Raw genomic sequence first — 9,950 nt, 5'->3', positions numbered from 1 at the left:
GGTTGCCCCCATCCAGAAAACGCTGAGGCCAGGCTAAGGCAGTGACAGTCCGGTTGGTCAAGCAGGTACTGAAAAAATTTTTCTTCAGGCAAAACCCAACATTATTTTCCAGTGGAACTGATTCAAAAATTGAAGGAGACATAGGAGTATTCAGTGGCTCACGATCTTGACTGGATTGGGACTGGATTCATGTGTGCACCACTCATAAAGAGAAGTCAGAGTAAGGGAAGCATTTCTAAGAGTAAAAAGGTGATGAGCTCAATCTTGGACACATTTCGTTTTGAAGTGCCTAATAATAGATATGAATTTAGAGCTGAGGTGAGAGATCTGGGTCCAAAGTAGAAGAGGAGTGTCATAGGGGTGAAGCTGTTAGTTGAGGAGTGTGTGTGTATGTGTGTGGGGGTGTTTAGGGGTGATATTGCCCAAAAAGACCATGAAAGTACGATAAAAGTTCATTAAAGGAACTCTTCCACTCTCAATTTGAAACATCACGTTTGACTTCATACTTGACATAGTTACAAAGGATATTTCTTTTTATAAAGGAGCCAGACTGAGGAGAAATCTTCCCTCAGTTTTCCCAAAATAGTTAGAAGGAAGCATGAAAACCCAAGCAGTCTTGGACACTGCGATCTGAAGGCTGCTGGCAAGAATAAATATTTGCTTTATTTATGGCATTGGAGAGGTCTAGTCATGAATTTAGGCAATTAAAAGAAAAACATATCATCTATATTACTTGGTGAAATAAAGGCTCACATTTGTACCCACTCACTCGACACACATGCAGACCCACACAAACGTTTATTTAAAAGCTCCTGTTCCATTTCTTCGCGTTGCTTTTGCTTTTGATAAGCTGCCATGTTTGTTTCTAATGATGAGTTTCTTTAGGGAATGTGTCTCTTCACCTCCAATGATAATATTATCAGTACAGTCACATAGAGGTCCTGGATGGGGACTGCTTTGTTAAATGACATTTGGCAGCTGGCTGATGAGGTTTAGCCAATTGCCATGCCAGATATTCAGTCACATAATGTATCATGGGTTGGATGCCAATGGTTCTTGGCCTATTTCCTCTCTGTGCTTGCGTGCTGTGGACCCAGGGGGTGGCTAACAAAGTGGCATGCTTTATTCATCTGTGAATAACAGCATGTGCAAATGAAGCCTGGGAGTAAGAGGTCTCCTGCCTCTGCTGGAGAAAAAAGAATGTTTTGGTGGCTCATCCTTAATTCTGCATCGGCCTCCAGGCTTTTCCATATTGATTGTTCCCACGTTTCCATGCAGCAATTTGAATCAAAATGTGAGATCTTTCATTTTAAAAGTTGCATGCATCCAAATTTCAAATCGACATCCAGTGTGAGAATAAGAGATGTTTTGTGTTGAACTAATTACATTAAAGGGCAGTTAAAATTCTTACTCTAAACCCCGTCCCTTTACTAATTATTGCAAAGTAATACTTAAGATATATTTTATAATCAATTTGTTGCATATTTAACGAGCGATGCTTCTTACTCATTAACCTATTTAACAAACTTTTGTTAGAGATATGCTATATACGATTACCAGGCTAGATGCTATCCCACTGTATGTGCTTTATTACATTTGCCTCTCACTGCTTTCATTTGTTTGTTCATTTCTTCCTGCAACTTTCCCTTTGCTGTCTGGCGGAATAATACTGGCTTTCTTCATAATTTAATTCCATGCTCTTTTCATGCATTTTGTACTTGATTACTTTTTTATGTGCAACTGCAAATCCAATGTTTTCAGAATTAAAAAAAAGTGGTAGCCCAGTTGTCATGCCTGTATCCCCATCTTTATGTTCCACCAATCCTATTTGGTTCATTTGCCAAAGACCATGTCATATTTTGTCCTGAATTTAATTGGATTGAGTAGACATTGGCTTTGAAATTTCATTCTCTAAACCACAAGATAAAATGGATGTTTTTATGAGTCAAGCAAGCAGAGGGATCAATACTTTCAGGTCCCGAAGGCCGTGATTCAATGTAGCAATGTCCATCCTCTTCAATGTTCTTGGATGGACTTTCTAAATGGAGCCTCAGCTCCCATGGCGTGCTGCACTGGAGAACAGCTGAAGTGACAGGGGAGGTGGGGACTCAAGGGTGGAGATGACTTGGGCCTGACTTTCTCCAAAGGAAACACACCATGGAGGCTCTGTAGAGGAAAGGGAAGGGACTATTGCCATGATGGCGAGCCCAGGTTCCATTCCATGCAGTGTGGCCTAGTATGATATGACCCTTGCTCTATCACTGTGGCTATTGTTTATGAATTCCTTTCCATCATGCTGCTCAAGTCAAATTAACCTCATCTTCCAAGCACTTAACTCTGCCATGCACAGACTCAGGTGAATAAGGAAGAATCAATTAGGAAGATTTCCTTACTGAAGAATACACATCCTAGCAGGTGACGCGGACACGTGAAGTAGGATAGATGCTACTTCAGTGTCAATTAATTGGGCTTCTGAATAGTAGGAAAGACATCTTCTATTTTTTCTAACATACCATTGCCTTCCAGTGCTAACCAGGAGGGTCTTTAAGAAACTGTATGTGAATAGCTACCATAGACACATCATATCTCCATCTATCTGTGCTCTCAACCAACACTTTACTTCCCCACCCCACCCCTACAAAGTGAATGCTACAAGAAGAAACAATCATGTATTACCACTCAGAAATAATTATAATGTTGGAAGGCTGATTTTCAAGCTGGGAAAACTTCCCTGAAGAGGTTATCATGTTAATAGATAACTTACGCTGAATATCTATTTTATGTGACTGGCTCAGAGCTAAGCACTTTGTATGGACTGTCTCCATTAACTCTTCCAACAACTTAACAAGAAGGGACTTTTATTACTCCATTTTGCAGACAAGAAAACAGAGATCTGGAGAGAGAAAGTAAGTGGCAAAGCCTATATGGATTTTGAGGAATGAAACCAAACTTGAACACAGGAAGGTTGGCAGCATTCTGAATTCTAAGAGAATTTAATTTCTATAATGATCATAATGTAAGCTACTGATTATTGGCTACTTGCTATATTCCAGAGTCATTTGTAACTACATTGTATTTAATTCATGTTACAGCCTAAAGAGGTTGAGACTATTCCATTCTAATTTACAACAGAGAAATGTTGTTCAATAATTGCTCACGACTCTAAAATAGCATCTTTTGCTGTCTTTCTTTATCCCTCAGCCTGCTTTATTATTTTTTTAATTGAACCTACTTCCATCTGACAGTTTTATATTCATTTGTATGTTTTCAGTCTCCCTTCCCTCCATCCATGGATCCTTGTGTTTTGTTTACTGCCTCCCCAGAGCCTAAGAGCTGTGCCTTAGAGACACTGGTGCACATACCAAATATCTGTCCAGTGGTTGAAGAAATAAATACAAAGGATGCCTATGTGCCTTCTGGGCTGTCAGTTGCTGCTCTTGCATCCTGGGAGGAACTTGGCCTTTGTCCCTCCCACTGCTTCTTCCAAAGGCCTGATCTTGAAGCAGGCAGTTTAGCTCTTCACCCAGCCTCAACTTGGGAATGTGTCCCTCATTCCTCTTTTATATGGCCCTGGCCTAGAGGAGGCAATGATCATAGTGTCAACAAAAAGCAGCTCTGAAATCATGTAAAGCCCAGAAATGATGTCTGGCAAATTCTCAAGCTCCCATTAGCTAAATGATGGAACATAGCAGATGCACTTTAGACCTTTTCCTTGAGTCTGGAATTGATGCCAAATTAACAATATTCCATCCATAACTCTTCCAGAGAACAGGCGGAATTTCTTGGCCTAATGTTTGTCATCCTGGCATCACATTGTGAAGGAAAGATTATCTAGGGATTTGTCTCCAACAAGCTGCTGCCCCCGGCAATGATATGGTCCTTTCAGCATCCAGAAACTCTCCCTGTCTCTTTCAACTGCCAAGTTTTATATCCTGGCCTTTGGGATGCCACTAATATATGCTGGCCACATGGAGTCTGACTGTGGAATAACTGTTCTGGTGAATTGAATCTGACATGGTGTCCCCCAAAATCTAGCCCTCGTCTATTTCTTCACCTTCCTCTCCTACCATGCCCTGATGAAGCTGCTTCATGTCAGCAATGCTGCCTCGACTCCACCTGTCTCCTCCCTGAATGCCCATTCTGCCCCTCCTCTTGGTGACCCAACACTGGTTGGTCCCAGTGTTCCCAACCTCCTCCCCCACCCTCATATGAGCCCCCATATGAGTGTTGTCCCTCATCATCACATACTTGCAGAGTGCCAAACACTGAGGAGCATCGTGATGTTATAAGGAAGGCAACTGTAGGAAAATGCTATGACCTTCCAGCATTTCCACACATGGCTGCTTGTGGAAACAACACTGGAGTTAAAATACTGTGATCATAGGCTGTAAGGAAGTTACTCCAAAACTTAGGCACCCTTTCATCATAAAATAGAATGTATGTGCCACAAATACAGAACAGGTAGTATTTGCAAATCTCTTGGTACAAATCCTGTTTGTTTGCAAATTGAAATTACCTGACTGGAGCATTTAAAAAATAGGTAGAAAAATGGGCCTTCAGTGTTTCCAATGAGGAATGAATGTTGCTCATAATCTCAGCTTTGAGGAAAGAAGGCTGGGACCCTTCTCCATCTTGGAATGGTTTCCTTCTCAGACAGGCCATTCCTGGCTACAGGCAGAGCCCCTCACCCACTACTCCCCACGCTTTTTAATTTCACCCCAAAGAGCAAGTGAACTGGCCCTTCTCCATGACCTGGGCCTTTTATAAAATCAGGTTCCTTACCTTCAGAGAACAAGGGCAGCCTGGATCCTATGTGTGTATTACCAGGCCCTGCATTTTTATGCAATAGGAGTTGATAAAGAAATGGCTGCTTTCCATCCCTTAGTTTCCCGAAACCTCCATCTCCTGTGGTTCAGTGAATCACAGGAAGGACAACTCAGAAGAGAGGTATCATCCTTCCTTTTGGGAGATTGTAAGCCCAGCAATGAGCAAAACATGACTTCCTCACACTCCTGGAGGATAGATCCTAGTGAGTGTTGCCATGATGCTCTGTGCAGATTTCTATGTAGACCTCTTCAAAATTGGCCTGTAGTTGTTGATTATATGCCTGCCTCTGGGACTGTAAAAGCTCTGGAGTCTTACTCATTTGTGTCCACAGTGCCTAGAATAACTCCAGCTCCCAATTAGTCACACAAAGCATATTCTTACGTTTATTTATTTATTTGGGGAGAAAGAGCACAAGCAGGGGAGAAGCAGAGAGAGAGGGAGAGAGAGAATTCCATGTAGGCTCCAAGCCATCAGCGTAGAGCTCAATGTGGGGCTCCATATCATGAATTGTGAGATCACGACGTGAGCCGAAATCAAGTCGGACACTCAACTGACTAAGCACAGAGGCGCTCTGCTCCACACAAGGCATATTTGATGAACGAATGAAACTGGTCATCCTAACATAGATTTATATATATAAATAGGAGGTTAGGAGAAATGTTTTGGAGAGGTCTCTTTTCATACATTTTGGAAAAAGTGAGAGAAATACTTACATTTGCAATAACTTTTATATGGTCAAGGGGTTGTTACAGCAATGAAGAATTTGAGCTTTGGCCCACAGAAATAAAGGAGTCAAGAATGATAGATGGTGAATCAGGAGAAAGAAGAGATACTGTGTTCAAAATACTCACAGAGCAGCTGGGGCTGGGGCTGGGGACTGTCAGGGAATGAGAAAATGTTATAGAAATGCAATGCTGCAAAAATTGCCTTCTACAAAGTGAGAAATGAGGCCAGTAATTTGGCAGCTCAGCATGCCTGCACAGTCTGATTGTGTGTTAGGTACACTCAAAAGTCAGTGGAAGGTCTTCAAATAAAAAACAGAAGGATATAGGAGAGATTTAGTAAGCAGCATGGAGATAGCTTGCCTATTATTTAAGTAATTAGAGAAAAGATATACCAAAGTCATTTGTGTACTCAAGAAGTATAGTATTTGCGTTCTTAGCTGTAGTTCTTTAGGCTGACTATATTTAAGATGAAGTATTACCTTTAGTTTGTTTGCTATTTGTCTTAATTTTCCCTTTTGCCTCCTTAAAGATGGATTTAAATTGTAAACTGTATTTCCTTATTTCCTTCATGATATAATAAAAAAAACAAGATTCCTCATAAATGTAATTAAGAATTGACTATTTGGTTTTAATGTACTTCTTTGGCTATAATAGAGTGACATTTGTTCCCTCCTTCCCCTCCTCCCTTCTATATTTCTCCCAGCCTTGCTCTCACTTCCACTATTGAGCCTGGAAAAAATATATAAAATAACAAGACTGTGTCAGACAAGGAAAACTTTTAAAAAGCGTCACTTACCACAGAAGTCAAGCAAGGTCCCCCTCCTGCCAATTCGCTATGACAATTTACAATGTTTCAGAATCATAAACTTATGTGTAGGTTTTCTCTCAAAAACTTTTCTGCTCATTGTTGAAAGGCATGGAAATTTCCTTCTGGCCAGTAAGTCATATGCTCTGTCTCTAGAAACCTCACAAATGCCATCATTCCCATTGCTTTTTTCCAAGTGCTTCTAAAGTTTGCACCTGGGCATCCTGCCACCACCTAGAACCGAACATCCAGAAAGCCCTATTCATCACCTTCCTCCAAAATGGCTACTTAGCCTGAACCCCAGTTGCCTCTGCTCAAATTCCTCACTGTTTCCCCATTTCTTGATGCATCAGAATTGAACACTCATTGGTTTCTCTTATTTATAAAAGTCTTTCAACATCTTTCCTCAACATCCTTTTTAGAAAAATCATAGACATTAAAACACCTTCACTATAATGAACATAGATCTTTCAGCCCTTCTACACGCTAACTCAAAAAAAGGAAGAAAAAAATCCATTTGTACATTAACATTTTTTTCACTCATTTTCCATACCGATACAGCAATTACAAGTTTAGTCTAAAGGTACAGACTCACAAGCAACGGCACGTACAACCTTTCATCCCCCCTGCTGAGAGATATAAGATGCTTTTGTAATAGCAAATTAGTGTGTTTTAAATACTCTAAGAAACTTCTCTTCCTGCCCTTGTCCCTTCCTATTTCTCTTGTACAAACACTTTTTTATACATGAAGTTTTTTAAACACGAAGGCTAACTTCATGGCTATTCTGACATATATTTGTCATTGACAGTCACATAAATTACTATTTAACTTTCAAAAATATTACTGAATCTCCAATGATTCTTTAAATTTGATTGTAAAATAGAGACTGTTAATACATGCTCCACTTTCTGAATAGCGGTGATGTTGACTCCCATCCAACTTCAGCAAACCATAGTAACAAATCAGTAAACAATAGCTAGGGAAGCATATTTTTTAAAAGGTAGGTAACATGGTACCATGGTTCCATTGTTGAGGTAATTATAAAGTATCAGAATCCTGTATGAAAACCAGAACTAAACGTGCAGCTGACACAATGACAGGGTCATTATGGATTTCTTAGGATAACATTTTAAACTGCTTTTGAGAACACACTAAGCTGATGATTATCATTATCACAATTCTTTCAGAGTTTCAAGAATGTGTTTTATCACCTCCCCTACTGTGATTTTGCAACTCTGATATCCACTTTTAAAAAGTATTTTGAATGGAGTGGCTGAATTAGTAAATATTTTGCTTTCAGCTTTAATATGTTAATTGTGGAGCTGGTGGAGATATGTAAATAGATATTTACATATTTATATATGCATATATACACACAGTGATTATTGTACTTTTAGATCTTTCGTTGTTACACCAAGTTGTTAAGTTAAATTTTTTGATTACATATAGTCATAACTAACGGTTACTCACTCATGGTGAGGGAAAGGTAATTTCTGGTCAGGATACAAGGGTGTCTAATAAAAATCCAGGAAGCTGGACTACAAAAAAAATGGCCTGGAAGCAAGTATGCCTGCTCTCTCCATCTCTTGTTGCCTTGCTTCCCTCTGGACCTGGGCTTTCTTCTTCCTTTTCTCTTGAAACCAAAGTCTCCCACTTTGAGTCTCCATGATGGAAAGTAGATGCCAAGCCTACACCCCTACTCCTCAAGAGAACAGCCAGACCCTGTTTAAACTCTCTGAATTATATATACTCTTGGGGAGCACTCCATTGGTCCATCTTGAACTTGTGCCTGGCCCTGAAACAACCAGTTGTTACCAAAGGCAGAGTCACATTATCCAAATATGTTTGCCTATGAAAGTATGAGAAAGAAAGAAGGCAGGGGCCAGTTCCCAGAAACCAGAGTACTGGATTTGTTGTCCATACGAGGTATAACGTATGCCAATTGGACTGACATTTTCCAGAAGCATATTCTCTTTCTGCATTTGTGTGTGTGTGTGTGTGTGTGTGTGTGTGTGTGAGTGATCTGCCTCTTCCTTCTCTTCTTCTTCTACTTTCTCTTTTCTCTTTATATTTTCCACTTATCTTCTTCCTCCATTTTTTCATAATTCTTGTGTTCTGCAAAGTAGTTCAGCCTTCCTCAGGCAACATGATCTTTTCTCTCTACTCTACAAAAAAAGGGCAAAATTCCTTTCCTTGAGTCTTTTCAGAATTACGCCAACCAATTCGAAGTTCATGAAAACAATTAATAGTATCAACAGCAACATGTCTTTGACAACATTTCCTGCCCCCCAGATGTGTTCTCACTTGTCTCTCTGTATGTACATCTCAGTTTAGTGAGATTGGAAGTCTGCTGAGAGCAGCCAGGACCCAACCTCCATTTCTGCCCAAATACCTGGTGCTGCTCTAACACATTACTTGGGTTCATATACAAGTCAGCAATATGATATATTTATCTGAAGAATGTCCCATGTGAAGCACCATTGAAATACCAGGTTATATTAGGGGAACCTGGGTGGCTCAGTTGGTCGAGCATCCAACACTTGATTTGGGCTCAGGTCATGACCTCATGGTTCATGGAATTGAGCCTTGTGTCAGGTTCTGTGCTGACAGTGAGGAGCCAACTTGCAATTCTATTTCTCTCTCACTATCCCTCCTTGGTTCACATGTTCTCTTTCAAAATAAATAAGTAAAAACTAAAGAAAGAGAAATACTTTCAATACTTGATTAAAAAACATCTGGACACACATCTAGCCCCACATATTGCATCTGTAACATATGCCATGAAAGTGTGTGAGAATAGTCTTTAAGTTATTCTACAGACCAATGCCATTTGAAACATTAATGTAATAAGCTTGAGAGATTTAAGGTGGAATATTTCAATTAATTTTTTAACGTTCTTGAAATATATTTATCTAGAAATGAAGTACACTAAAACCTTAGATTGTGAGTCACTTGTTCTGTGAATGTTCCACAAAATGAGCAAACATTTCTAATAAATTTTAACTTGATAAGCAAGTGGTGCCTTGCAATACGAGTAGTTTGTGATGCCGAATGTTACATGATCACAACTGAGCCAATAGTTCTTGCAATTTTCTTTGATATACAAATGCTTTGGATTACAAGCATGTTTCTGAACGAATGATGCTCACAGACCAAAGTTTTATTATATTTGAAGTTTGACAACTACAAGTGGAGGAAGTGTGTTCATAAGTAAATTAAATGAAGTTACCCAGCTCTGACAAAGTGGTCTTTTGATATATTGCAAGGTGTTTGTACCCTGAATAACATATTTAAGCACAACTCTCGGTATGAACAGAGATTAATACAATTCTGCTGTGCTCATTTACATTGATTAATTAGAAATTTACTCAAGTTTATTTACTTTGCTTAATTTATCATGTCCATGACAGTTTAATATTTCTTTTTTTTTCCTCTGCACACATCAGTACATTTTATTTTATTTTTTTTCCATAATATTTTATTGTCAAATTGTTTTCCATACAACACCCAGTGCTCTTCCCCTCAAGTGCCCTCCACCATCACCACCACCTGTCTTCCTCCCTCCCCCCTCCCCCCCAACCCTCAGTTCATT

This window comes from Suricata suricatta, chromosome 14, assembly GCF_006229205.1.
Source record: "Suricata suricatta isolate VVHF042 chromosome 14, meerkat_22Aug2017_6uvM2_HiC, whole genome shotgun sequence".
NCBI classification, from domain to species: Eukaryota; Metazoa; Chordata; class Mammalia; order Carnivora; family Herpestidae; genus Suricata; species Suricata suricatta.
This window is presented reverse-complemented; position numbering follows the sequence as displayed.